At 37.3% G+C, this 6,000-nt stretch overlaps 1 protein-coding gene across 3 annotated transcripts in view; it reads left to right on the top strand.

The window, feature by feature from the left end:
• The window catches only part of Asb12 (ankyrin repeat and SOCS box containing 12), a 90,850-nt gene that overhangs the window by 79,060 nt on the left and 5,790 nt on the right, over positions 1-6,000 (top strand). The window contains exon 1 of one of the 3 annotated variants that reach the window (XM_029473401.1): positions 3,487-3,629. The exons of 1 other annotated variant lie outside the window; for it this stretch is intronic. The gene's annotated coding sequence lies outside the window, so the exon portion shown is untranslated. One more of the 3 variants, XM_029473402.1, reaches the window with a different exon arrangement.

Here is a 6,000-nt window from a genome sequence, read left to right as displayed (position 1 = left end):
ATGGAAAGAGAGGCCCATTGGACTTGCAAACTTTATATGCCCCAATATACGGGAATGCCAGGGCCAAAAGAATGGGAATGGGTGTGTAGGGAAGTGGGGGGCGCTATGGGGGACTTTTGGGATAGCATTGGAAATGTAATTGAGGAAAATATGTAATAAAAAATATTAAAAATAAAAATAAATAAATAAAAAAAAATATATATATATACTTACACTTTGCTCATACTTCATATCCCTCTGCTATCTTCTTTCTTTCCTCATTCTGGTTATCTTCCCATCACTACCCCCTTCTTCTTTCCTAACATATGGATGTACGCATATACATTGTTAACTAAGATTCCTCATATGAGATTTTTTTCTTCTCATTATTCTCTCATTACACTCTGCCATTCCCCCATTAGAACTCCCCCTTTATCCTTTATAGTTTCATCTACACACACACACACACACACACACACACACACACACACACACACATACACAGTTAAATTTAGGTCCTACATGTTAAATTTATCTTTCTGAATATGGCTTATTTATTTTGTTTAATTACATGATAGTCTCCAGTTCTTTTCAGTTTCCTCCAAATTTCATTATTTCATTCCTCTTTAGACTTAATAAAACTATGTTTTGTGTAAGTCACATTTTTTAGTCACAACTCTTGTTAAACATAAAGGCTAGTTTCATATCATGCTATATTGTGAATAATATGGCAATAAGCATGTATATTCCAGGATCACCGGCATTCTGACTTAGAATTTGAGTATATACCCAAGATTGGAGTAATTGGGTCATATGATGGTTCTGTTCTTAGTGTTTCAAAGACATGCCAGCTTACATTCCCACCTGCAGTTAGTAAGAACCACCTTTCTCTAAATCATCAGCATTTATTATCATACGTACTCTTGGTAGCCATTATGACTAAGTTTTCATTTAGATTTTTCCTTTGTCTAAAGGTGTTTAAGAATTCTCAAGTATTTATTGGCCATTTATCTTTCTTAAGAACTTTGTTCAGTTCATTTGCTCAAGTATTGATTAGATACCTTTGTTTTTAAAAATATTTTTGAGATTATAATATCATTGCATCGTTTCCCACAAAAGACCCTGTGTTGTCCAAAATGATTCTGAACAAAGAGAACAGTGCCGGAGAGATTACAAGTCTCAGTCTTAAGATTTATTACAGAGACAGAGTAATAAAAACAAAATAGCATTGTTGCTAAAACAGATATGTAGACCAATGGAACAAAATCAAGGACCCAAACATGGACATACATAACTTTAGCCACTTGATATTTGACAAATATGCCAAAAACAAGCTGGAGAAAAGAAGTAATCTTAAATAAATTGTGTTGGGAAAACTGGATGTCCACATACAAAAGAATGAAATTAGACCTGTATCTATCACCTTACACAAAAACTAACTCCAAGTGGATCAAAGACCTAAACATGAAACACTGAAACTCTTAGAGGGAAATGTAAGCAGTACCCTATGTGATATAGGTGTAGGAAAGAACTTCCTGATAGAAGTACATTTTCCCAAGAATCAAGGCCAACAATTAACAAGTGAGGCCTCATGAAACTAAAAGGCTTCTGCACAGCTAAAGAAACTATCAAGTAAAGAGGAAACCCACAGAGTGGGAGAGACCCTTTGCCAGCTAAACACTGACAGGATTAATATACAGAATATATAGAGACCTCTAAAAAAATGGTCAAAAGATCTGAACAGAAAGTTCCCAAAATAGGGACTAAAAATGACTAAGAAATAAATTAGCATGTATAAATTATACACAGCAATAGGTGTCATTATTTCATTTTTATGCATGTACATTTTCATAATGTATCTCAATCTACTTCACCTCTCATTATCCTCACAGCCTTCTCCTGTTCCTCTTCCTCTTCCCAGCAAGTGCCTCTCTTTACTTTCATGTCTTGTCTCTTTTTCTTTTCTCTTCTCCTCTTTTCTTTCTCTGTCTCTCCTCCCCCCTCTGTCCCTCTGTCTCTCCTCTGCCCCCCTCTCTCTCTCTCTCTCTCTCTCTGTGTGTGTGTGTGTGTGCCCCATCCCTCTGAGTTTCATTAGGGTTAGTTACCCAGGAACATGGGTGAGAGTTTGTTTATAGGAACGTGGGAACACGACCAGAAATGTCTTTCCTTTCCATAGCAACCATTAAGTGTTACAAATCCTCCCATAAGCTCCTTCTGCAATGAGATAGGCTTTTGATAGAGCTCAGTGTTGTGCATGTAATCATATCTATTGTGAATTCTGGAGTGCAACAACCAAGTCTGATTCAGGCCAAGAAGGCAGAATTCCTTACCATTCCCCTCTCTTGCTCTGGCTCTTTTATTCTTTCCAACATTCCTTTCATTACATTCCCAAGCTTTGAAAGAGGTGATATTGATGTTGCATTTGGGGCTCAGCATTCAACCATCTCTTCTTGGCTTCTTGACCAGTTGAGTTTGTGCAGTTCCTGGTGGTCACTGCAAAAAGAAGCTTCTCTGACAAAAGCTCACAGCAGCGCTGATCTGTAGGCATAAACAGTTATTCAGAAGACAATGTGATGGGAATGTCATAGCCATTTATAACAGCAACAGAAGATTTCCCACTAGGACTTATGACCTCTTAAGCCACAGGCTTTTGACCAGGTTTATAGTACCATACATAAATTTCTATCTAAGGAATGTGTCGCAAATCCTGTCAGAAAGGCTGGTTTTTAATCCCAGAGGGAGGCAGGATGCTGGTTCCACTTTTGTTTGTGCCATTTAAAATTGATGATGTAGCTATTTGTAAAAATGAGTTTTGTGCTATTTCCATCATTTAAAAGTAATCAGAGAGAGAAAAATTATACACTTAAAAACTGTGATTTGACTAAGTTCCTAGTGCTGCACACATTAATCTCGCAGTGTTGCCTCTTAGTAAGAAGAGTAGAGGTTGTTGGCATTTTAATTCAGACTGAACCTGATAGATGAGTAGATGAGGAAATTCTATAAGACAGCAAGATTTGCTTAAGTATTAAAAAAGATGATCGAGAGCTCATTCCAGGATGAATTTTCCCCCTTCCAATCTTTCTCTTCACTCTATCGATAATGGGGTGATATATTGCAGAGCCCTAAAGAAGGGAAAACACAGAAAGTTTCATTTGGGAGGAGAAAGTAAATGGGTTGCAGCACGGAGGAAGGTGAGGAAGTGAGTTAAAGCTGGGGTTTCTCTGGCCCCTTTGTGGTACATAGGAATGTTTATTGCTCAGAGCACTTATCTGAGTGTCCTAGTGAGCACTGTGGCAGAGTATGTGAGGACATACTGAGAGCATGCTTTAGTCTTACCAGATGCCTATCTGTCAATCAGCCCTTCTGGGACTACCCTGTGGCAGCCCCCCCGCCACTGGGATCACTCCCAGAATGTCACTGGCAAGATAACACAGTCAAGGGAGGGAGAAGGAGGGCAGACTAAAAATAGCCACCTAGAATAAATCAGCCTAAGGACCAATGCCCAGTCTTTCTACTGGGAACAGAGGTCCCAAAGAGCTCTAGCCTGGGGTGGTAGTTGTTCTCTGAGGAGGGCCCACCAGGACCTTTGAGCTTCACAGAGAGACTAGAACTGCAACTCTCCATTGAGCGCGAGCTCCAGCTGAAGTCCTGTGAGTACCTCAAACCTAACTTTCAGCTCTGTCCGGGACATTAAAGTCCTGCTCTTCTTGTTGGACCAAGCATCTAGGAGTGCTTAGAAGGTGGAAAGGGAAGAACCTTTAGAAGGGAGAAACGATTTCATGTAAGCTTCCTGCCTTATCTGTCCCAAAGTGTGTTTGTAATATTCTGTTACTTTGTTTTGTATTGTTTTGGTTTCAGCTTTATATTTTATTTTTATTTTTTAATATTGTTTGTTTGATTTTGGTGGTTGTGGTGGTGATTTTTAATACAGGGTCTCACTCTACTGCATTGTCTGGCTTTGAACTTCTTCAAACTGGAAATCCTGCCTCAGGCTTCCTAGTACTTGCTTACAGGCATGGGTCACTGTATGTGACCGCACTTACCTATTTAGAATATGTGTTTATCTGCTGCAGAGTGGGCTTAAAGGCATAAGGACAGAGTTTCTCAAGTTGGAATAAAGAAGGTGAAGCTTTAAAATAGTCTAGTAATGTCTGAAGGAATGTCCTAGCGCCCACAAAAACCAAACTCCCCTGTAAGAGTTTTTACTCTGAGTTCACAATTCTAAGAGGGCCTTAGATAAAATAAGCAAAGAAGATAAGTTTTGTTCCCTAACTCCTAACCTCTGACTGAAGTTTGCCATCTTTTTCTAAGATGAATATAGGTGGCAAGTAGTGGTAGTGTTATGTGTTTGTGTGACTTGGTCTTACCAGAATAAATTGCAAATATATCATATTACAATGTGGCAGAGGTCCTGAATTACATTGACCATCAACCACCACTTACAAATTATTAATAGATCTTGTTTACTATTTCATACAATTTTTAAAATGCATCCATAGCAACATTTCAAGATAGTTGCTTCTTTAATTGTATATATTTTACTTTATGTACCAAAACCACAATGAAAAGAACCACAGTCTTTGACTTTATCACTATCGGTGTCACAAAGAAAATCTTTCAAATACCTTCACTAAGGGGATCCAAAAGAAGCTCTTTGTTTACAGAATGCATATACTAACTTTGAATAATAATCTAGAGCAATGTGAAGCTACACAATAGACTAGCTGGATTTTCTTGTCCATATCTAATTGAGCCATGGCTTCATTTCTATTTGGAGGTTCATTATAATATAGACTGTACTATGGAATCACTGTGTGATCTAGGTGAGAACTTCAGCATTTCCCCCATCAGCTCCAAGTCCCCAAAATGAAATAAGAAGGGAATCCCTGTGGAATGTCAGGAAAAAGAATATGTGACTGAAACTTCTGTTACAAAAGTTCTTGGAATTCATTATGGCATTTAAAGGCTAAACTCTGTAGTATAGCTAAACGTGAAGCAAAGGCAAGGAGGGTATGTATGTTTCATCTTGTAATCCAAAAAAGGGGTCAATGGAAACTAGGAAAATCAAGATTTTATTTTTAGCTCTGGTAGGATGCATCTGGTTGCTGGAAGGCACTTCACAAACATTTTAACTTCTAAGCTCTAGTTTCTACCATTTTCAAAACGAGAGTATTATTTATGTAATGATGTGAAATATATTTGAAAAGTGCAAGGTTATAGATGTGTTCTGGGTTCATTATAATATGATGAACCACAATAACAATGACGTAATATTAGAGAAGTACCTGCTACCTGCTAATCTTCAAATTCCCTATCTCTAAGGTGAAGAAACTAATTTATCTATAAGATTCACCTTAGTTCTGAGTTTTGAAAATATTAAGTAGGTAGCAATAAATCATATAAAAACATAACATATATACTATAGGTTTTTTTTCTATTTTCTTCTGTAAAGTAGTTGTGAAGAAATAGAAGGAAAATAGTATAGAAATAATTATTTATCCTAAAAGCCCCATGAAGCATGGACTATCATTTGTGCCTATAGATAAGTAAATTTAACCACAAAATACTCAACAAAATCAATAGTCAAGATCAGGCTTGATGATGTAAGTTCCATCATTGGGGAGCCAGAGGGAGATAGACTTCTGCAAGTTCTACACCAGCCTGTCTATATAGCACATTCCAAGTCAGCCAGTGTTGTGCAGAGTGACTTTGCCTTAAAAAAGGAAATAATCAATAATAAGTATAATTTAAATTATATTTAAATTTTCCTTGTTAGCACATACTCATCACCCACAGTGTTTGGTTTCAAAAGGATGTTTTCATCTGAATGTGTTGTGTCCTTTGACCATATTCACGGGACTATCCTCTTTCTCCCACCCCTTACAACCCTCTTTCTCTATTTCATTTCCTTCTCCCAGAAAGTCTATTTCTACTTTGAAATATATACTTAAATGATTTTATGCATCTATATAAAACCTTTAGGATCCACAAGTGAGAGAAAATATATTTCTCTGAGTCTGA

The sequence above is a fragment of the Mus caroli genome, chromosome X (assembly GCF_900094665.2).
Source record: "Mus caroli chromosome X, CAROLI_EIJ_v1.1, whole genome shotgun sequence".
NCBI lineage: Eukaryota > Metazoa > Chordata > Mammalia > Rodentia > Muridae > Mus > Mus caroli.
The sequence above is the reverse complement of the archived record's forward strand: the minus strand, read 5'-3'. Positions and strand labels throughout refer to the sequence as shown.